At 40.3% G+C, this 24829-nt stretch overlaps 1 long non-coding RNA gene across 1 annotated transcript in view; it reads right to left on the bottom strand.

Moving 5' to 3' along the window:
* LOC309378028 overlaps positions 1-24829 on the bottom strand; it is a 520733-nt gene that overhangs the window by 417664 nt on the left and 78240 nt on the right. The gene's annotated exons all lie outside the window — the stretch shown is intronic.

Genomic DNA, 24829 nt, shown 5'->3' with positions numbered 1-24829 from the left:
CACCTCCCTTTTTGTATTCCACTTCAGTTTTGGGATCTAATAATTCTGTTTCCAATTTTGATTTTTCCACCTGGAAGCCAACTTTTTTTTCCAAGTTATATGCCTCCATTATTTGGTAGTAATGGAGCCAATCTCACACTCTATTTTTTAATTTTTCAAAACTCTGCAGTTTTATTCTGTCTCCATCTTGTTCCAGAATTTCCCAATATTTTGGCCATTTGGCCTCCATATTGAGTTTTTTCTGTGCCTTCGCTTCCATTGGTGACAACCATCTTGGGGTTTTCTTTTCTAACAAATCCTTATATCTTATCCAAACATCAAACAGTGCTTTTCTAACAATATGGTTTTTAAACGCTTTATGTGCTTTTACCTTATCATACCACAAATATGCATGCCAACCAAATACGTTGTTGAAACCTTCCAAATCCAGCACATCAGTGTTTTCAAGAAGCAGCCATTCTCTCAGCCAGCAAAAAGCAGCTGATTCATAATAAAGTTTAAGGTCTGGCAGGGCAAATCCACCTCTTTCTATTTCACCCATTTTCTGTGTGTTGGCTTTTAATGTTCTCATGAGTGCCCAGAACCTGCTTTTTAAACGTTTCCTTTGATCACCCTTATGAACGGTCCAGTTACCCACCCCCAGTTTTTACTTCTTGCTGAGGGGGAGGGACAGCCAGGAGACTCAAGCAGCACTCCGTCTGGGTTCAATGAATGTACATACTGGGGGGGGGGGGACAGTAGGATTACAAGAGCTGGCCCTGCTCTGCTCTACATGTGTTCAGTTGGGGGTGGCAACAGGCCCTACATATGTACAGAAAGTGTTTGCACAAGCTGGCTTGTTAACATCGTCATGAGAAGCAGGAACCCCAGTTGTCCACACAGAGCACAGGCATGCAGATTGCCCTGTGCATGTATGGTCTGGTTGTGCCAACTACATGGTAAATCAGTGGTGGGTCTCCTGCCCCCTCCTCACCCTCCTGTGAATTCCTTGTATCTGGAGTGACCATTTGAATCGCATGGCACCTGGGTCATGAAATTCCCCAGCACTTTTCTTTCACTACTCTTGAAAGCAAGAGGCATTATTCGCATGGAATGCATAAGTGAAATTGCCAGGTGAATAGGATGCCTTGCCCAGTGCCCTCCTAAAGATAACCTGGCTCAGGGTCTCCCAAAAGCCACAAAGCCCTGCTGTTTTGTGGCATAGCAGGCTTGCCAAATATTGCCCCTAGGGCTTCTGTGACTTCAAAAGCTTTTAGGAAAAGAGCTGCCTTCTCCCATAATAGTTTTGGGCTACAGGCAACCCCCTATTTATGTGAGGGTTAAATTCCAGGTCATTGCACACATCAGTGGAGGGTGCATAAGGCCGCCCCATTCCGCCCCTGTTTCACCCTCTTCCAGTGCCAAAGAGGCTCACATGTGCATTGAAGGCGCGGAAATTGAGAGTTGCCTGTATTAACATTTTTGTGCCCTATCCGTTTTAAGTGAAAACACAGCTAGGAACAGCTTCCGCACATTTTATTATTATCACCATGAGTTATTTCCCATAAGAAACAAGGTTGACAGTATATGTGCTCTTGCACATGGGATTCATGTACCCTGTGCATGGATAACAAATTACAGATGAGATATTGACTTGTGGATTGCATTAAGCAAACCACAATTGGGTTGTGGATTGCATTAAGCTATTGGTCTTTATTTGTGCAGTGTGCAATCTACACCTCCATCAATTATACTACAATGTGATTCTATTTTTCCCAGACAGAACACTTCCTTTGCGACACAGAGAAATTTGAACAAAGTGTGGCAGGAGGGAGGTAAAATGACGGAGCAGGGAAATTATTACATCATGTATGCGCACAACACACATGAAAATACAAGGAAAGGCTCTGGGTGATGTTTCACCTTTTGTCCCATGGATACAGTGGACTTCCCATAATTTTCCAGAACAAGGACTGGAGTCCTATCCAAAAAGAGCTTGTCTGGTGACAAATGGATCTTCTTGCCAAATATTCTGTGTCCCCTCTTTCCTTCCAGCTCCTGCTCTGTCTCCTTTAGCTCTTTATGAACTGAGTGGTTTATTGTTCTTCAGTTTCTGTCAGACTTTCTGGATTCAGTAGTAATAATGTTTGGCTTTCCCCATTTGCCTATCTTTATGTTTTTAGTATGATTTCTCTAGAGGCATCTCAAAATCCCCTCTGTGCATCTGGGAAAATATATGGGATAGAATTCTTTTATTAAAACAGTGCAGATTAACCCAGCAGATACACAGCAAGACAGTGCAACAATATTTGAAGGAAAGTGTCTGTAACGCTTTCTCCCTTTTTGTTTACAACACAGGCACATTTGCCAGCAATTTTACTGCGAGGCCCACATAGCTCCAGAACAGATTGTATCTGGAAAAGATAATAAGTAAGACGTAACTGTGTCAGGAAGATACTTTTAAGCTTTAACAATTTTACTGTTGCTGTTAAAGCAGGAGGGGGTGCTTGTGGCAGTTTTACATTCTTTATATTTAATAAAGACTGTCTTTTAAACTGAATTAATGTTCCTTCATCTCTGCACATTGGAAATACACGCTTGGTTTTGTGGAATGCGCAGGTAATTGGAAATGGGCAGCATGTTTTTCAACTGTGCCACATACTTTACACAGTTAAATGTACCCAGCCTAGCATACCTTGCTCAAAATAGTTCACTCTTCACAGCCACAGTGCTAAGGAGAGCAAATATATAAAGAGGGGCTCTGGTTTTCATAGCTGGAATGCTTAAGGGAATAGGTGGTTCTTCAGAAATGTTTTGAAGGAAAAGGAGGTTGATGCAGTGTTTGTAGATACACTTCGTCAAATTTCCCTGCACATACGCAAGCGTTGCAAAGTCCAAAATGTGTGTGAGAGAGGGGGGCACGTTTGTCCATTTGTCCATCCTCACAAGTCACTGTTCCACTACTCTCTTCCGCCTGCAGCAAAGGGCAATGCAGTATAGTGTTGTTCCATATTTTTTAAAAGAAAAAAATGTGCTACTACTTACCATGAAGTTGTTGCAGTAAGTGCTACATGTTTAACATTTGGAAAGAAAAGGTGCTGGTGCTGCGTACCCTGAGTAGCCCCAGAAAAAAGCACTGGTGTTGGATTTATGGGATCTGCCTTCCAGATCCATTTTGGATCAGGCACTGATCTCCCATCAGAGTCTGGGCTGATCAGAAATGGATCTCTTTTGGTTCATCACTGCTCAATCCAGAGTAGAATGGAAAGGAGCTTACAGCACACACATGTCCAAATTACATCTCCCTCTACAGCACGTGCAGAAATTGCCTTCTTGACTGTTGGACCCACTCTGGGTCTCTTCGTATGCAGGCGAAGCCCCTAACTCAGTGAGGGTTTGAGACCTATCAGCCACCCTCGCCTGGCTTAGTTGGCCAATCAAAGCTGTTTCCCAGAGTGTGGCCGCTGTCGCATGCTGACAGCTTCTAGGAGAGCTGAGTCCAGGGTAGTGACCAAAGGTAGACAAACTACCCCAGAAGGAGCACAATATGCCCCCCCCATACAGAGGTACTACCCCTCCGCTTACACCCCATGAACCGTGAGACGTACTGTATATGCATTTAAATAACAGTGGTACCTTGGGTTACACACACTTCAGGTTACCGACTCCACTAACCCAGAAATATTACCTCAGGTTAAGAACTTTGCTTCAGGACGTGAACAGAAATCGTGCTCCAGCGATGCAGTGGCAGCAGGAGGCCCCATTAGCTAAAGTGGTGTTTCAGGTTAAGAACAGTTTCAGATTAAGAACGGACCTCCGGAACGAATTACCGTATTTTTTGCTCTATAAGACGCACCAGACCACAAGACGCACCTAGTTTTTGGAGGAGGAAAACAAGAAAAAAATATTTTGAATCCCAGAAGCCAGAACAGCAAGAGGGATCGCTGTGCAGTGTAAGCAGCAATCCCTCTTGCTGTTCTGGCTTCTGGGATAGCTGCGCAGCCTGCATTCGCTCCATAAGATGCACACACATTTCCCCTTACTTTTTGGAGGGGAAAAGTGAGTCTTATAGAGCAAAAAATACGGTAAGTACTTAACCCGAAGTACCACTGTATAGTGATTGTTTCTAAATTTGTTTTTTTTTTATATATATATAATTTTTATTAGGTTTATAATATACAAAATTCAAATTCCAAATACATGTTTCCATAAATCTAGTGGACTCCCCCCATCTTCCGGACACTGCATTCTCTGTAAAACCAAAACCTCAGCAATTTGTTAACTTATTTTAAACCTAATAATATATCTTCCATTTTATCGTGATATCTGGTCTCTAGACATTTCAATCCGAATCCATTAATTTTTAGTTTCAACACAATAAAATTATTACATTACACCACTTCTGTCTTGTTGTGCCTTATTTACCAATTCAAAGATTTACCGATACTGAAGCTATAATTTCCCAGAGAGAAGCATTTTTTAACATTCATACAACTTATAATGCTTTTTCAAATAGTCCTTAAATTTTTCCCAAACTTCCTCCGTTTCTTCTTCTCCCGAGTCTCGAATTCTGCCAGTCATTTCAGCCAGTTCCATATAATCCATCAGCTGCGTCTGCCATTCTTCCAGTGTGGGTAGATTTTGTGTCTTCCAGTGCTTTGCCATCAAGATCCTTGCTGCTGTAGTAGCGTACATAAAGAAAGTTCTATCTTTCTTAGCCACCCTCTGGTCTACCATGCCCAGGAGGAAGGCCTCCGGTTTCTTGGGTAAGGTAAGTCTAAGCACCTTTTTTAGTTCATTATGTATCATCTCCCAGAAGGCCTTCACCTTCGGGCAGGTCCACCAGAGGTGTAGAAATGTCCCTTCCTCCTCTTTACATTTCCAACATTTATTATCAGACAGGTGATATATCTTTGCAAGCTTGACTGGGGTCATGTACCACCGGTATGTCATTTTCATAATATTTTCCTTCAAGGCACTACATGCCGTGAATTTCATTCCGGTGTTCCATAACCTTTCCCAGTCTTCAAACATAATGTTGTGCCCCAAGTCCTGCGCCCACTTTATCATGGAGGATTTAACAATCTCATCCTGTGTATTCCATTTAAGCAGCAAGTTGTACATTCTCGAAATTAACTTAGATTTTGGCTCAAGCAACTCTGTCTCTAGTTTCGATTTTTCCTCCTGGAAACCCACTTTTTTGTCCGCTTTAAAAACTTCCTGGATTTGAGCATAATGCAACCAATCTCGCACCTTGTTTTTTAACTTTTCCATACTCTGCAACCTCCATTTATCTCCAATTTTTTCAATTATTTCCCAATATTTAGGCCAGTGGGCCTCCATATTGAGTCTTTTACGTGCTTTGGCCTCCATCGGTGAGAGCCACCTCGGAGTTTTACTCTCCAATAAGTCTTTATATTTTGACCAGACCAAAAAAATTGCCCTTCTGACAATATGGTTTTTGAACGATTTGTGAACTTTGACCTTGTCGTACCACAAATATGCATGCCACCCAAAAGCATTATCAAATCCCTCCAGGTCGAGGACGTCGGTGTTCTCCAACAAAATCCAATCCTTCAACCAGCAGAGGGCTGCAGCTTCATAATATAACTTCAAGTCCGGCAGGGCAAACCCCCCTCTTTCTTTCGCATCTGTTAGTATTTTAAACTTTATTCGGGGCTTTTTGCCCTGCCAGACAAATTTAGATATATCCCTCTGCCATTTTCCAAAACATTCCACCTTATCCACGATCTGGAGGGCCTGAAACAAAAATAGCATTTTCGGCAATACATTCATCTTTATAGCAGCTATTCTGCCCAACAAGGAAAGTTTCAGTCTTGACCATGTTTCCAAGTCTCTTTTGATCTCTGACCAACATTTCTCATAATTGTCCTTAAACAAATTCAAATTTTTGGAGGTCAGGTACACCCCTAAGTACTTTACTTTTTTAACCACATTTAGTTCTGTTTCTTTTCTGAACTCCTCTATTTCAGTAGTTGTCAAGTTTTTTGCTAAAACTTTAGTTTTTTGTTTATTCAGCTTGAATCCCGCCACCCGACCAAAGTCAGAAATTAATTCTAACGCTCTTTTAGTACTAGAGGCTGGCTCCTGTAATGTTAACACCAAGTCATCTGCAAATGCTTTCAGTTTATATTGTTTCTCTCCGACCACAATTCCCTGTGCCAACCGGTCATTTCTAATCATGTTCAATAGCACCTCCAGGACTGAAATAAACAACAGAGGAGATAGAGGGCACCCCTGTCGTGTCCCTTTTTCAATTTTGAACTCCTCTGTCACCACGTTGTTTACTATCAATTTAGCTTTTTGTTCTGAATAAATTGCTTCTATTCCATTTTCAAACCCCCGCCCTACTCCCATCCTTTCCAAATTTTTCTTCATAAACATCCAAGAAATGTTGTCAAAGGCTTTCTCCGCATCAATAAAGATCAACACCGCTCTTGTATTTGAGTTAATCTGTAAAAATTCCAAAATGTCAATGATGTTTCTTGTGTTGTCAAATAAATGTCTGCCAGGGAGAAAGCCTGCTTGGTCCTTATGAATCACTTCATTTAATACTTTCTTAAATCTGCTTGCCAAAATGTCTGCAAAGATTTTGTAATCCACATTTAGGAGTGAGATAGGACGGTAGTTTTTAAGTTGAGTTTTTTCAGTTTCTGATTTTGGTATCAACGTGATGAAAGCTTCTTTCCACGTTTCCGGTGCCTTCCTCCCCTCCATAATCTGGTTACAAACTTCCAACAATGGTTGTATCAATGTATCCTTCAATGCCTTGTAATATTTGGAAGTAAGTCCATCAGGTCCCGGAGACTTGCCCAGTTGGAGGTTCTGAATGGCGCATTCAATTTCTTGGGTTGTAATATTACAATTCAGGGTTGCTCTCATTTCCTGGGGTATTTTTTGTAATCCATTAGTTGTGACAAATTGGTCCACCTCCGAGCCTTTTTGTGGCCTTTGTGAATAAAGTTCTTTGAAATATCTCTGGAAACACTTTCTGATTTCCTCGGGTTTCTGAACCATTCTCCCTTCAATCTCTAGATTTGTAACTGTGTTAAGCTTTTGTCTCTTTTTCAACTGCCAAGCCAACAACTTCCCGCACTTATTAGCAGATTCAAAGGATCTTTGTTTCATTTGTTTAATTTTCCATTCCACCTCTTGATTTATCAGTTTCGAATATTGTGCCTGGAAAAACTTCACTTCTCTCAATACTTCCTTTGATTTAGGCCTGGATCTCAGTTTTTTCTCTCCTTCTCTTATTTTCTCCAAAATCTTCTCCTTCTTTTCATTCCAGAGCCTTTTTTTAATCGTGTTCTGCTGTATTAGAAACCCTCTCATAACTGCTTTACTTGCGTCCCAGATTGTTCTTTTTTCCACGTTTGTCTTTAAGTTTATTTCAAAATAATCCTTTAAAACTTTTTGGGCCTTCTTAACAATCTCCTGATCTCTTAACAAAGCGTCATTCATTCTCCATCTGAAAGATCCGGTTGTATTTAATCTCAATTCCATTCTCAAAGCATTGTGGTCGGAGCAGGTTTTTGGGCAGATTTCCACTTTTCTAGTCTTAGGTGCCAGCCCTCTAGTAATCCATATTTGGTCGATTCGCGTCCATGTCATATGGGCCTCAGAAAAAAAAGTTCCTTCTTTCCCTAGAGGGTTCTTGATCCTCCATATGTCAATCAAATCCAAATTGTCAGTCATTTCGAAAAAGGTTTTTGGTAGTCTGCCGTCTTTCGTTATATTAGCACTTTGCGACTTATCCATATTCACTGAGGCGACTCCGTTCATATCTCCCAACATGATAATGTTGTTGTAATCCAAATAGTCCAGCATAGTCTCATGCAGCTTCTTAAAAAATTCCGATTTTCCATCATTTGGGGCGTATATTCCTAAAATTAAAAACTTTTCTCCTTGTGTCTGAATTTCAATTGCCAAAATTCTACCCTGTTCATCTTTGAATACAAATTTTGGTGACAAGTTCTCCTTTGCATATATCACCACTCCTCTTTTCTTAACTTTGTCCGATGAGATAAATTCTTGGCCTAGCCTTTTGTTAATTAACACTTTTCTGTGGAGTCTTGTCACATGTGTTTCTTGCAGGCAAATAATGTCTAATTGTTCTTTTTTCAAAATATGAAATACTTTTCTCCGTTTTTCTGGAGAATTCCCGCCATTTATGTTCCAACTAAGAAGCTGTAGAGACATCCTGGTCTACTTCTTGAATATCACAGTTGGGTATCCAATTTGTCCTCCGTTCCCGAAGGCTGTGGTGCCGGTCCGCCTCCAGATGGTACAGGTCTTGGTGGTGATCCCGGTGGTGGAGGCCAGGAATCTACAGCTCTCTTTTGGAGGTCCTCCTCGTTGTCGTGTAGGAACTTCTGGTGGTCCTCTGGTGTTTTAATTCTTACCTTCTTTCCTTTATAAGTGAATGATAGACCTTGAGGAAATTCCCACCTGTAAGGGATTGCGTTGTACCTTAACAATTTAGCCAAGTCTGTATATGAGGCTCTAAGGTCCAGCAGATATTTAGGAATATCTCTATAAATTTCTGCCCTTTTGCCTTCAACTTCCAGAGATTTTTTAAAATGTTGGCCTAATATCTTGTCTCTTTCCTCTCTTGTTCTCAAACAAACCAAACAGTCTCTGGACTTGTCTTTCTTAACCGATCTTCCCAATCTGAAGGCCGTCACAATTTTGAAGTCTTTATCTTCCTCAACCCCCCAAAATTTAGAAAACAACTGCGTCAAAAATTCCTCTAGGTTGCCCTGCTCCAGCTCTGGGACGGCCCTCAGCCTAAGATTACATTCCTTACTTTTCAGTTCCACCATTGACAGGTAGGCTTGCTGTTCTCCTACCTGTCTTTTCAGAGGTCTTACTTCCCCTTTGATCTCCTCCACCTTTTTGCACGCTTGCACAGCTTTTTGATTGGCTTCCGCAGCTAATTTGTAGTTCTCCGCCGTAGCTCCTTGCAATTTCTCAATAGCCTGAGTATGCTGGGAAACCTGATCTGTTAACTTGCTGATAGTAGATGTAGCTCTGTCAATTTTAGATGACTGATCGTCCACCTTCTTATTCAAAAGTGCCAGTTGTTCCAAAATTTGTTTCAAGACTGGATCAGTTCCTCCAGTTGCCATATCTTCTGTTGCAAGCGTTTCAACTTCTTCCTCCTGCGCCGTCAGCACAGTTGGTACCGAAGATCTGCGTTGATGAGTCAACGTTGTTTGAACAAGCTGCCCAGCTCTCTTATCTTTTTTCTTTTCTTTAGCTTCCTCAGCTAAAGCTTCCTTAGCTTTAGATGCTCTTGTTTTCCCTGGGCCACTCATTCCCCAGCTGCCTCTGTTCAAGGTCAAATAGTCTTTCAATCCATGAGAAAGGCAAGTCCAGAATGTAAACAATTAAACCACAAAAAATCCCAATAAGGTACAGTTCCCAGACCTCTATGTCTCCGCAAATCCACTAGGGGGGGTTTTCATAAGAAAGAAAGTTTCTTTTCCACCATCAAAGTTCCTATTTCAACTTTTATAGTCCCCAAGTTCGAAAAGGAGGCTTTCAGATAGTTCTGTTTCAAAATAGTGCCACAAGGTAGCAGAAAGGTTCCAATAGCAGTATTAAAGCGATAGTGTATCCATCAATGCAACAATTTGTACTTAAGAAAAAGTTTCAGCAGCCTGACAGTACTCCTTTGCAACACTGGCAGTCCGATAGCTCGGTTATCTCCTTCAATTCCACGTCACTTCACAATAGGGGGAAGATTCCTTAGCGCAATGAACCAAAAGATTTAATCCTTCAATCTTTTTAATTTCTAGAAGAACACAGTCTGTTAATGCCCCTTCATACTAATTTCAAAGTCTCTTTTGAACGCTTCAGCCCACATCGGGTTCCTTGCTTTGCTCTGATTAGCAGGACCGGGAGACGGACTTCCTGTTACTCGCCTCCCGTTTTCAGCCGAATTAAATGAATTTAAGTCAATCTTTAGTCAATCTTTAGTACCCCTTACTCACGGGTAAATTGCAGCCAATTCCGATGATTTTCAAGAAGAAAGGTCGACGCTCATCAGCAACAGCAGCGCGGCTTCACTTCCGCGAAAAGAGCGATGAACTCACAGCGCCGCTCCCCCTTTCACGTTCCGGAGCCTCTTACGAGGTCCCTTCCTCGTTTCTGGGGGGGCTTCTGGCACCCGCCGAGTCCCACGGCCGCAGGCTCGCTCTGCCTACGGTTTGTCTTAATGGGTCTCCGCTTTGCCGCAGCGGACGACCCTTTTTCGCGGAGCCCCTCTTCACACGGTAAAGAGGACCGCCATTGCCGTTTTGCGCCGCCTCCGGAAGTGTTTCTAAATTTGGATCTGTACATACAAGTTAGCACTTGCAAATCTGTGTCATCTTTTGACCTCATTTTGGTGATGAATTTCTTCTCTTTTTCCCCTTCTTTTTTTTGATATTTATCCTTTTTTGTGGTCTCCCTACCTGTGGGTCAGGATAGCATACAAGGCAATCTGAAGCACATACAACACCATTCTAGTTTTATATATGGGGGTCAATGTGCTACTGACAGAAAGTGCAGTGAATTCAACAAAAATAAACAAATGGTGTTTTTAAAGCCATGAAATGTAAGTAAACTTCACCCCACACAACTTTAGGCGAAAGCAAAAAATGAAATCAACAGTGTGCGAGGAGCTCGGCACAAATTATGATAAACAGAAAATATTCGTGTATTTCGTAACTTTTTGGAAACTGTATGTCTGTAAATACAAGTGCATTGCTCTGACACCAGTTAAAAATCTTGCAACAGCCATTTCTCCTACAGCATCTTAGAAAGATTGCTTTTTTTGACTCTCTAACATTCTAGCTAGCACTAAACATAGAACTTCATTCATCATCACCTGAGCCAAGACTGCCAAGGGAAGCCTACCCTTCCTGAGCTAAAAGTGGCAACACTCCAGTATTGGCAGAAATCAAATGAATCATTTCCTGCTTTTAGCTTTAAATAAATAATCAAAAAAGATTGTCTAGCTTCTGGTCCAAAGGTAATTTTTCACAGTAAGGCACAGGAGCCCATTTACAGAGAACATGAGTGTGGAGAATTATTCTGGTAACTATCACAGCTAGAATCTAGTGTACCTGTGGACTAGATGAAAACAAATAGCAAAAAAAGCATTTTATCATGATAAAACAGGTCACACAGAGAGACACAAAGAAGAAAGCTGCCAAGTACATGCACATGTTCGTGGAGCCCCATGCTTTGTTAAACTGGGAAGCAAAGGGCACACCCTGTGGGTTAACTTTTTGAATAGAAGAGCCTTATTTGACATTTCTGCAGTCTGCTACACATTCATGTCATTCATCATTGTATCATATTATGTACTGACCACAAGACAGGCAAGAAATGTCTAAATAAATAAACTAAATTCATGTATTGTAAAAAATATCTAAAAATACATCTGGATCACAACCTTTACTATCATCTCCAAAACAAAACACAAAAATGGCTGGACGTATGCTACAAAGAGCAAGGACTGTTCTAGTTAGGCATGGAAAGAACTTTCTGGTGCTACTCTGTAAAACTGGTACTAACTAGAATGGGAAATGGCATTATTAGAAAAATTAACAAATAAATTGGGCATTGCACAAGGTCAGACCAGGAAAGCTTGACTTACTATGGTGTGGTCTGATTTTATAATATTTACTAATATTGAAGAGCATGAACAATCCCCTTTTCCAGGTTTGATTGATATAGACTTTTTCTTTCCTTCTCACGTGATGTATTGAAAATAGCAAAAAAAAAAAAAATGCTAGAATTTTTATGTATAAACTTTCTAATTTATTTTGAACTCATCCATTCGGAGAGAAATGAATATCAAACTTACCTGCATGATGGCTAGGTTTTGGATAAGGCATACATTACAGAGCTCTTGATTTATTGATTTCGGTTTTAAATAATTATCTACTTTTGTTTTAGTTACCTTTTCTCCCTTTCTTTAGTACTTTATTACCTGCCAATCTTATGTTGTGTCGGTTTGTTTCTTTGACATGTATAATGTTGTTTCATATTTATGTGTTTTAAAATGTAATAAAGATTAATTTTAAAAATGAAAATAATCTGGAATATATCAAGCTCAAGTCACCATGAGTTCCAAAAGACTCTGATAATGAACAAAGAACAGCCCAGCTCTTCCAATGGCATACCACAAACTGGTATGAGAAATGCTATTCAAGAGACTCAAGCCCAATGCCTATTTAGGTGTGGGGAACTGGCTGTATTGTTCTTGACATCCAGGGCCAGCGTTCTACAATGTTCCCAACATCCATGGGGAATATCTAAAGTTGGTGTCTTGTTCCTTTTCACCCACTGAGGCTCAGCATCCCATGAAACCTGGGCTATGTAGCTATGGGGTTCAAGCTGGCAGTGGACTTGTCTACTGAAGAAATGTATATCAATTTTATACTACTTTATCTATAGACCCCCATAATGTAGGCACATTCATCTATACTACATTTCCTTGATAATAAAAGCAGAGCTTCCAAATTCTGTTCTGAACTCACCCATGTCTTCATGGGCCTGTGGTTGGGAAGTACAAACCAGCCCTCAGGTAAAGAACTCCAAGAAAAATAAATATTGTCTCTAACCATCATGATATGATACACACAAACATGCAAACTCTCTCTATGAAACCAACAGTTCGTAAGACATGTTGTGCCTATGTGTAGCAATACATGTGGCATCTTTTGAAGATCAAGTACTCAACTGAACAAAGAGCCACTGGGAGAATGTGAGAAGCAGGAACAGGTTAAAAGCCTGGCAGGTTTTTAACACAACTTGCATTTGGAAGCTGGCATACCCTAATACATCTTTTATTTTATACATTGTTAATACATTAAAAAAATTCACAGTTTGGAACCATGTCCAAAAATAGTACGTTATTTGTTTATCAAGCAGAAAGTTAAGGAACACAACAAGATTCTCTAAGAGGCCCTTATTACCCTACACATCCCTTCTAAATTTCCGTCGGTTTCCTAAATGTTTCACACCGAAAACAGTTTGGTGCATTTTTTCCAGGGAAGCCTAAAAGCAAATATTTGTGTTTCATGAAATTCAACACCTCATCTCCTCAGACTCCAGCCATTAGACATGCTTCAGTAACAGGCCTCAGAGATGTAAAAAATGAATGAGGAAAAGGGGAATATTTTGCTGTTAAATATCTATTTTCTCCACAAAAACATCAATATGTAAGTCTGTAGGACGGGAGTCAATGTTGTTCTTGCCCGAACTATAATTGTGGCTTGCAAAGAATTAGTAATGGTTTAACCACCAAAGGCCTGACTTTTCATAAACAAGGATTTTGTTACAAATTGTTACAAAATGTGAAGCCCAATCATTTGTAAGCTTTACCTCTCCAGTGCGTCAAATAATGTGAGAAGAGGTCCGTTCTTGGATATACATTTTGTGTTATTTCCTCTTTGCAAGAGTACCTTCTTGATAACCCTCAGAAGCACATTGGGAATCTGTGGGTCTGTTGTCGGCAGTGTCACAACGAGACACAATTTGCTTGGCCTTCATACGTTGCTTCGTGATTTCCATGGTAAGTATGTAAGAAGATCAGGATGGTGGTCTATTTGGCCCCAAATTCTGCTTCCAGCAGTAGCCAGCGGCCAAATGCATCTGGGAAGCTGGAAGGCAGCTTCACCCAACCCAACCCAATCCCAGCTCAGCAGGGATTAATGTAACGGAGCCAGGAGCCAGGCATCCTTCAGGCATTCCACCAGGACACATTCCGGCAAAAAATGAGGGTTGGCGGGCTCCAGGTGACCCGGCTCCGCACTCAACCTTTGCATGTATAGCATAAAGGCCGGAGAAGAGCTGAGAAGTGTGTCTGCCTGAAAGCACATTCTTTTTTTTTTCAAATAACAGTTTATTAATTTTCCAAAGATAACAAAAAATAAAAACAACAAAACAAAAACAAAACAAAACAGATTGACTTCCCTCTAGTGTCTTCCATGGTTCCATTATTTATCAATGTACTGCATGTCATTGCTCAGTTTACAATCTTATTTAAATTACTTATTATCCGGTCATAACAAACTTACAAGTAATTCTACAGTGCTTCTGTAAATATGCCAATAAACACCTTTCATTCTTCCTTGATTTCATTGTCGTCTCTTCCTCTTAGTTTCATTGTCAGTTTTGCCATTTCAGCATATACTGTTAGTTTAACTTGCCAATCTTCTTTAGCTAGGACTCCTTCTTTCCAATGTTGTGCTAGTAATGTTCGTGCAGCCATAGCTGCATACATAAACAAGTTTTTTTGTGATTTTGGTATGTCTGCTCCTTTAATGCCTAATAGGAAAGCTTCTGTTTTTTTAACAAAAGGTTATTTTAAACATCTTCTTTATTTCATTATAAATCAGTTCCCAATATTTCTTTATAATTTTGCAATCCCACCACATATGTGCCTGAAAACACTTTCAAGCCCTCGTCATGATTCAAAGATGTTCATAAGAAGATTCAAGCAAGCACATTTAGAACCCCCTTCGCACCTTCACGCTAAACGTACAAAGCAGGTGGGTTGGGGCATTGCTAGAGGCAGCAAGACAAGAATGGGCCAAGGCTCTGTAGAGTGAAAGCTATAAAGCTACATAAAGAAAGAACAGCAGAGATTCAGCACTTAACAACAGCAACAACAATCCCTGAAGTGGAGTCTTCATGTGCTTGTGTCCATTTTTTGCACACCCATGCCATATTTCCAGTTTTTCCTGGTTTAGATTCTATCAGAACTTCAGGGAAATAAACAGCTGTTGGATATTTGTCCCTGTAAAATGGTCACAGAATCCTACTATTTTACCTCCCCTCTAGTATATCTTCCAAAGAAATATTTAACATAAAAAAGCAGATATAGAAACGTGGAAATCATCAGATGCTTTTTATGTATCTCTAAAACTTTGAGTACAAAATTATGCATACAATTTTAATTGAATTAAAGCATATTTCGAACCAGGGGGTCAGGTCATTGTTTTTCAATATATCCCATGTAAGCTTTAAAAATTGTGTGCAAATATATATATATATATATAAATGTAGTACAACGTTAGATTATGTAAAACAATAAGATGCCAAACTTGTGTTTGAAATGCAAGAGAATGGTATTGAACCAGCATTAAAAAAAAAATATGGTTTCAGACTGGACATTTGAGGAGGCCTTGCAAGTTTCACCCCCTACATGAGTACATAGATCAAAAGTCTGAAATTAGACTCTGTGAAATTACTGCCACTACCTCCCACCAGCTGCTGATCTGTCATTTCTCCCTGCATGTTTTGAAAGCTGTACTTGTATGATTCATTTTTAATTGGGTGGCCTTTAAAGCTACAATGAAAGAAGAGGAGACTGAGCAGAAAGCAATGGTAAAAAACAAGAGTGAGGCTGAAAGATGGCATTATAGACAGATGGCAGAGAAAAATATATATAACCAAAACCCTATCACATAAAATTAAAAAAAATAGCTGTCTGTGCAAAAATTTGCATGCAGATCTGTTCATTATGAAAAATATGTAAAATTTCATTCATTCGCTGGCAGGATCTCAAGTAACAGGCCTCTGACATATTTCTGAGCCATGAGCAGCACCTTGTGGGAAGAAACAAGGAAGAAGACCAAGCCCCTATTCTTACTTCTCTGGGCCAGGTATGGTTCCATCTCTATATACTCTGGAAACCAGGAAGGAGATGGTAGATCTTGGGGAAGAATTTGGCCCAGGATTCTCCAGTTGGTTTCTGGGGTAGACGGCACTGGGGTAGATGATACTAAAGTCCAGGCTTCGCCAGTAAAAAATTCAGGCTTCCTAGACAGCCTTCTTTTCTACTGTTGACCTGACTAAAGCCTTTTCTTTTAAAAGTTTTGTGCTGTAACTATGCCATTTGTTCTTTTATGTGTTTTATACACTAGCACTATTGCTTAATTTCCTAAACCTATTCATCTATAATTTGGCTTTATTCATTCTTTAGGGGCTTAGCGTGCCTGCAAATTTTAGTCACTTCTGTTAAATGATTTTTTGAAAAAATCCCAATGGTTAGTGGGTGCTTTGTACTGAGGCGGGGGCAGTTTTCTGAAGCACCAAATTTTGGGCCAAACCATACATTCTAAACTCTTAGACTTTGCTCTGACTTTGCCTTATACTAATGAATCTTCTTTAGCAAATGTGACCCTCAATATATTGGGGCCAGTTCCTCCTTTTGAAATGTCAATTGTACTTCTCTGCCCAAAATTAAACAATTCCTCGTAATCCATTTTTAAAGCAGATACGGACTGTTAAGCTTTTCTTTTCTAATCTGCAAAGGAAAAACGGGTGGGAAGGTGAAACAATCTTTTCTTAACATTCAACTACTTCTGGGCAAGTAAATTATATGCCAAGACTTTTTTCATGGGGGAAAGTTAAAAACTGAAAATTGAAAGTTTGTAATGGAAATCCTGACCAACCAAAGTAAGGGAATTAAAAAATACACTCAGTATTTAAGACATAAAATAATATATATGAACTGCATTTCCAGCACACTGAATGTTTATTGCAGATTAAACACTTAAAACGGAAAGAACCAACACATACTCCAGCTCTATCTTCAATGTTTGCTTAATATAGCCAGAATACACATTTGAAATCATGGGACTGAAGAGTACAGGGTAAGTGTTTAAATAACACCAAATCCAATAAAATGTTTCACTTGACATGTTAAGCAGGTAATAAAAATGTCATGTAGAATTACTATTTTGTAGTCTTTACAATAGTATAATTTGGTTGGGAGGAGACCTATAGAAATGGAGACCTTTTTTGTTTCAGAGACATTTTCCTGATTTCAGAGATCTAAAGAAATGGAGACATTTTTCAACACTTATTGGTGATTTTGAAGCAGATCCAAGTTATGGGTGTCCATAGGAACATGCATGAGTAAGGCAGCACACGCAAGCCATTCTCTCCAGGCATGAATTGGACCAGTGTGAGAAGCAGCATTCAGTATGAGGGGAATCCCAATCGGTCCAACAGCAGTCCTTACATAGAGGTACTGTATGTGAAGGCTGGTGTGCTTCCAGAGCTGCTTCACACATGCTGGCTGCAGGCAAGGCTGGTGGGGGGCACACCTGGTGTGCGTGCCAGTGCTCTGAGTAGTCACCAGTATGGCTGGTGTAGTCACTAGATGTGATCTCATTCCTCCATCGACACATGAGGCTGTTCATCTGAACACTGCTTATTTTGTCAGCTGTTGGGTGTAGCAATGGAGTAAATCTGGATGCTATTGCTACCTGAAACAGCCTGTGATCTGCCACTGGTATAAGGTACACGTGACACCGTAGTACTTTTTCATAAGCCAAAGGGGTCAGTCTAGAACACTGGTGGTAGATCAGACAACTTGGTCATGAGTGACTTTGAGTGTATCAGTAGCACCACAGCCATTCTCTTTTTGTTGTTATAAAAACAAATCATTAAAGAGGAAAAGATTGCAAGAGTCAAAAGGAGACAGGGATCCTTTGCCTACAAAAAATGTGTTGTAATGCAGTACAGCTTATCTCACCCTCCATCCAACTGAGGCTAGGACTTGTTGAAACTATGTGGTATAGAAGAGAACTGAATTGTACTACCAGTAGCTTCACACATATGAAGCCACTGGATGGCTCAGACCTGAGACACACTCAGAAGCTGGGCTTCTATTTGTGCCCAGACAAGGAAGCAGTAACTAGGAATATCAGAGGTATCTCATCAGTCCTCATCTTGGCATGGATGCTTGCTATGAATGCTTCTCATCTTAGTTCTCTAGAAGACCTCTCCTCCTCCCAGAGGAAGGAGTTGTGTGCGGGAACTGGCTCCCGCGTCAGCAGAGTTTAGCCGCGCTTAAGCGGTCGCCGCAGCGCTGGAACCCCATTCGGCTTCCTGCTACCTTCGGATCACCCACCCACCCTCCCATTAGGTCAATTCTGTGTTTTTTGACCTTGCTATGGACTTCGGTTGGTTGCCTTGGTTGCCCAGGGGGCCTGGTAGGAATTTTATCCATTTGGCAAATTGGCACTGGCCACTTGGTTTTCGCCTACCTCACAGCAAATCGTCACAACTTATCAGGTATTGGCAGTTAGGCATTGGAATATGTGCAGTGTGTTGGAGGGCAGGTTGTGGCCATTGCCTACTCCTCCCCTTGTTTGGGTATTCCGTTAAAGGAATCTGGCGGTCGTGGATCCCGTCCGATGCCCTGCTGGTGGCTAGGGCCATGGCATGACCCCCGGTGAGGTCTGGGGAAGCTTTCAGTTGTATTTGCATCAACAAGCTCCTCCCATTGGCTGTTAACCCTCGATTGACCCCCCCACTCCGCGGGGTGGAGTCATATATAGTTTGTTTGATCCAATGCCTAAGCCAATACCTCTCACATGCTGTAACCAATAAAGTTGTGCCTTTATTTAGCCCATTAACTCTAAATACATGTGTCCTTGTGTCTTTGTTATCTCCACGTGGGTGGCGGGTCCTCAGCACACAATGATTTTTTAAAAAACATGTGCACATTATATGTGAATTGGTTTCCTACTGCTGAGATCCATCCCTTTCCTTATGCCTCTGCAAGAGGTGGTGTTTGTAGTGTCCAACTCACACATGCAAATAATGTTGTTGTTAGCAAGAGATGAACATTCGTGTGTGAAGTAGCACTCTTTCTCCTAGATTCATAAATTTCCTCAAGTCAATATCTAGTTGGTTTTTTTTTGCTTGTCTTTCTTGATATGGAGAACTTCTGTGGTCTTTGATAGAGACAAAGTGTTAGGGATGTTGGGCACGAACATCCCATATGTAATGGTGGAGAAAGACAAAAGATTTTAATACTTTTAAAAGAGAATTGATGGTGATATGGTGGCAACAAAGTTGCCCATAGTGTACACTCTCGCTTGTCAAACATACTTTGCAAGTCTTTGAAACACTGAAAAAAAGGCTGAAAACCACAAATAATGGGGATGAGAGCAGGATGAGTATGCACATCACAAGCATACCACTTCCACCAGCTCCATAATTAGTTTTCGCCCCCCCCTTGAATTCACAGTGAATTCTCGGGGGGGGGGTCTGCAGTGTTCCAGAGGAAGTTCAGCAAGGTTACCTGACCCAGAGCAGCTCTCTTTTCCAAAGACAGTGAGGGCCACCAACAAGAAGGATTCACATAGAATGCTTTCACAAGTATCCAAGACCTCAATGCTAGAGCTTAGAAGCTGGAAATTTGTTCCAAGCATGCTCAGAAATGCTGCAGGGGAGCCTGGGAAACAGCTCACAAAATATTTCTAGGAGATGTTGGGGACTCGATTTCACAGGCCGTTCAGATCTAAATTTCACTTCCATCACTACCTCCAACACTCCATTATCATCTGTTTCCAGCCAAGTTGGAATAAATGTTCTCTTTCAGCTCTATTATGTACAAATTTTATGGCATGGGTGCACAAACAGAGGGGAAAGGATCTGCCAAATCTTTCCCGATTTTTTTCCATCAGCAAAACCCACAGCATTACAGGGTGGAACGTTTGCCTTATGGCAACAGCCTCCCAGCTGCCATAAGTGGTTGATTTTCCTGTTCCAACTAGCAATGAGCCCACAAGTGCTAATTTTACACAGCATGTGAACTTGATACATTGAACTCTGGCTTGCTCTGGACATGCATTCTCCCCTGTTTCCCTCCAACGTTACTAAAATACAGGTGCTTGAGTATTGTGCACTTTAAAGGGCTTTGGGGAAAAGAAGCAATTGAATTGTAAATGGAAGCTGACAGAGATTGTTATGCTTTTATAGCCAAATGTAATGAATAATTCTGGCTATAAAAGGGGGAACAATTAACTATTTACTACCTACCAGCAATGCTGAGACCTCAAGTCCATTTAATATTTGACCAGATGAAAAACTTTACCTAACACACACATAAAGGTATTCGGAGGGGAGACCTCCCCAAATGGGGAGTTTAATTTCTTTATATTGTTATAATGCCACATTAGGCTGTGGTGGTAACAGTTGTACAGAAACCAAGACGTATGCCAATGAAGGGACAAAAAAGCACTGACTTCTGGCTGGTGTTTATGGCTGTTGCACCGCTGAGTGGTTAAATTGTGCGCATGTGTTTGTGTGTGTGAGTGTACAGGCCGGATGGCATTCACTCTTCCATTGTTTGTGATTCCCTTAAACAGTGGGAAACACACTTGTAAAGGGACTGCTTTGATGGTACCTGCTCCAGGTGTGCTTCACATTTCAGCTTGCGCTGCTGCTGTAGTTGTTTTATGTGGTGTCTTACAGAGCTTCAAAATAGATACCTCCTTGCCCCCATATACTACAAAATCTAACATATTTGTCATTAGTCAATGCACTGTTTACTGTTAGTCTCCTCAGACATTTTTATTCTTATTTTTACAAATGAAGTAATAATGGAATATCGCAGGGATGAGTACTTTGTAACTGGCAAATATTTTTCATCCACACCTTTATTAATGAATTTGAAGTGTTAACAGAAAGCCAGCATAATGGAAAAGAATGAAAAGTATCCAGGAATTTGAACTATAAATATTTTTCCAACCCATAAATCCTCAGTATTTTAACATCAGAATTAGCTGCCGCTGAAACTTCAATTGAAATAAAGCACATTTCTTAATGTTCATAGAATGTAATGAAGCTCTAATTGGCAGTCTCCAATGAAATACATATTGGATTTCATTCCTATTAGCAGCAGTTTTAAGAACTATGCTCCTTGGAATATAACTGCTGAGTAACAAATGTAACTTTCAATATAGAAAAAGAATAAAATATTACTATTTTTAAAAAAAGAAATTTGGGGTGAGCAGGACCACTGTGTATAATTCTGAGACATTTCAAAGGGCACACACCATGCAGAATATTTACCCTATATTGGCTTCACTACCAAGGTGTTAAACAGTGAAACACTGATTGTCGGGCCTGGGTGATTAGAGTTGGAATATGAAACAACTGGCTCTAGGCACACGGCAAAGGCATCACAGCTACTGGAAATTCAGTGACAATAAGTTCAAAATACTGGCACCTTTAGAAATATTTTAAAAACCCTAACCACTGCCTAAGCAATGTTACTTCATGTGCTCTGGTGATACTATACACGCATTTCTCTTTCCTTACTTCAACAAGTGTCAAAAGTTCATATTAAATACTACATAATTTATCATATAATTAAATGCCACTACGGTTTTTGTTGGGGAGAGCATAAACCTGATTCTCCTTAGAGAGCTCTGTGCAGAAATATGATGTGGAAATTATTGTATGAATAGAGGTCAAGGATCAAAGTACTAAAGGGTTTATTTTTTCATAAGAGGAACAGAATTAGGAATCTTGGCTTTCCTTAATTAAATCATTTTTTATCCGAATCCTAATCAAAATGGGAAAGCTGAGAGTCCAAAGAGACTTAGACTGCTAACTCTGAAGCAATCACATTAAATAATGGACTTTTATTCTACAGAATGAAGTATTTGAAGCTTTGCTACTTTTAACACTGTGCAATATATCGTGCTGCAATCTTTCGTTGAGATTTGACCACCTAGCCAAACAGGACACATTTATTTGTTTCAATTTGCATTAAGTAGTTTGTTCCAGGCTGATGCCCACATCAAATCCTCCACAAACACTTCAAAATATTCCCCCAATTTTACTCTGCTTAGTTTCCCTGAAAAATCAGAATCCATTGCCACCACAGTCGCATCATGGCCACGGCAGGTAAAGGGAGGGGGCACAAGAATGGACACAGCAGACTGGTATTGGGTTGAATTAGGCCGCAAGTTTATTGATTACAGAAAAGAGTAGCTAAGGCATTAGGCAAGGATCCAACATGAGGCAGCTCGCCTGCTACCCGATAAAAACCTGGTAGGGAAGACGCTATGCATGTAAAAGAAGGAAAAAGGGAAGGAAGCTTTATTTTGCAAAGGGTTCACAATGGAAACTTAGAGCCAACTTTCCCCCATCCTTTATTATTTACAAAGTGAACTTAATAATGCTAAGAGGACTTGGAATTTAATTTAATTGGAAGTATAATTGCTCATATATCTTCAGTTGGAAGGAAGGATGAAAGGAATCTGTGAACTGCTAAGGAACTGATAAGGTTCTTTATTGAGTCATCTGCAGTTCAACAGACCACTCCTCTTCCCAGGCTGAGAGGAAAAATAGTGAAAACAAGTTATTTACTGGGACAAAGTGACTTTTGCAGTTGTTGTTAAAGTTGCAAAACAATGAAGCACAGGACGGAGGCATGATGGATAACAGCAACAATTGGGGGGAAGAAAGACGTAACATCTTACAAGGACTGGAAGAAACACCACAGACAGAATAATTGCTACACCCAGGAAAAACAAGGATATAGTTTGAGTTTCTCACTTGCAGATTTATAAATCATTTAATGTGTCAACATGAATAGAAGTTCTTAATATTGCAGTTGTTGTATATGGGATTATTATTATTATGACCGGAATGTAATGGAAATTAATAAGATTTTGGAATGCAGAAATAAAGAAAATCATCAAACCATCAAATCTAGCACGGGGGGGGCACTTTATCTAAATTATATAATTTGGTAATTGAACTATTGGTATTAATAATTGTATTATAAATTGGTATTGTTATAATGAGGCTATTATTGGACTGTAAATGAAAACAAAACAAAAAAATACAGAAAAGAAAAAGAAAATGAATGGGGAACCATGAATCAGTCCCTTGATGAGGGTTCTTGACCAGCTCATACCTGCTGCAAGGGGCATTTATTAACTGAAGTGCCTATCTGATGGGTCCCTCAGGCTGGAATTTGCACAGCTGTTGGAATCATTGCCTGCTACTGTCAAATTCCTAGCATACAGGGAGCAATTGAAAGCACATCAAAGAGAGGTGCAGCTCACCAACAATGAAAATGGAATAAAAACTAAAAAGACTGGCTAAGCTCTGATCTGGTTTGGGCTGCTTTGCATCTAGTTTCACCCAGAATGTTTCCTTAAAGAATATAAAATGCCACTTTGCCTGTCACTATTGCCTTGTGCAATAGTGACAGCCCAAAGGAGGACTGATGATTGCAGTTGATATTGAATCATCCAGAACCTGGGGGTGGAGAAACACATATCATGGAGAACTCAAATCAGAGATAGCTGATCATCTGGGGCAAATTTGAAGAAGTAATCAGAGTTATTTGGAGTATGAAGTGCACATGAAATAGCTTGAAATAAAGAAGGGGTTTTTTTGGGGGGGGGAGTTACGTAGTATACAATAAATTGAGGTGGTCCCATGGTTTGGGAGTTTGTGGTGTGGGAGCACCAACGGTTAACACAGCTGCACAGTTATAATTTCAAGGGGATTTTTTAACATATGAAAATAATAGACCACATGAGAGCTTTTTAGATGACTCCCGAATAGATGTACCAATAACACCTCAAGTTGAACCTGGTGTGTGGGAGAAAGCCCCTTTCTACCAGAAACATGATGTTCCATTTTTCAGAGTACTGTAGATCTATTAAGCTGAAAAGGAAAGAGCCATGTAAAGGGTGCAGAACAGAAATAGTTAAAACAGAAGTTAATGTCAGAGAAGGATCTGTCATGGTCAGCTATGAGTTGAACAGACAGATGCCAGAACAATAAAAAAAATCCCATTCTTTAAGCAAAAGCAGTTTGAAATTGTGAGTCAATGAAACATATTGCAGCAAGTATGATGATAAGACAGAACAGTCTACTCCTAGTTTGGTCTGGTAACTCTTAAACTGTCAACAAAGACCAGTGGAAGTGAAATGTTTGACAGGGAGCTGCATCACTCACGTCTGAAAGAAATTACGCCCAAAGTTATTACTTCATTTGCATCTGAAGTCATCTGCATGTGACGTGCATCCATGAATCACTGAGAGGATATTGTAGGCTTTGGAAAGTAAATCTGTAGCATGGCAGCTCCGTCTTGGCTTCTCTAAAGAAGCCAAAATGTATTGCAAGACAAAGAGGCTTTGGGAGAGTGAGGCATTGGATTTAATGGAGTCATCCAATTTTTATGGGCAAGAGAATCCCACAACCTGGGTGCTGCTACAAAAATATGTCCAGCCAACTGGACATATGGTCACAACTTTTAATTCATTCATTTTAAACAGAGCCGACCTGCTTGTACAATGCAGTGTGATGCATATTTGGTCATTAGAAATACTTATGAAAATATGGCAGTATTTTAGTGTGAATTTGTTCTTGTTGCTCTTGTTATATGTTTATTTATACCCTGCCCTTTTCCCTAATGGGACTTAATACAGCTTACAGATAAAAGCAACAGCTGCTAAAAAATAGAAAAATCAATCATTAAAATACAATTGATAGAATTAAAACTATATACTTATATAAAATCTGTTTGACGCATACCAAAAATTACAATAAAAACAGCATGCCATCAGCCCTTTAATTAAATTTAATTAGTCAGATCCCCCAAAGCCTGATGGAGCAGAAAAGTCTTCACTTGCCAGCAGAATGACAGCAAGGAGGGAGCCAGTCTAACTTCTCTAGGCAGGGAGTTCCAAAGTTGCCTGGCAGCAGCCACCACCCAAAAGGCCCTCTCCCACAGCCCCACTCTGTGTGCCCGTGAGGGGGGCAGGACCGAGAGAAGGGCCTCCCCTGAAGATCTCAAAAACCGAACAGGTTTATATGTAGGAATATGGTCTTTCAGACAGCTTGGACCTAAGCCAGGTATATATCCTAGTAAACACATTTTTGTACACAATTTTGCCACATATACAGATTGTTATATGTTATTTCCACCAATATATACATTTTTGCACACACTTTACACCAGTATGTGCATTTTTGTACACATTATTTGGCTGGA

This window comes from Podarcis melisellensis, assembly GCF_964234715.1.
Source record: "Podarcis melisellensis genome assembly, chromosome: 9".
Classification (NCBI taxonomy): domain Eukaryota; kingdom Metazoa; phylum Chordata; class Lepidosauria; order Squamata; family Lacertidae; genus Podarcis; species Podarcis melisellensis.
The sequence above is the reverse complement of the archived record's forward strand: the minus strand, read 5'-3'. Positions and strand labels throughout refer to the sequence as shown.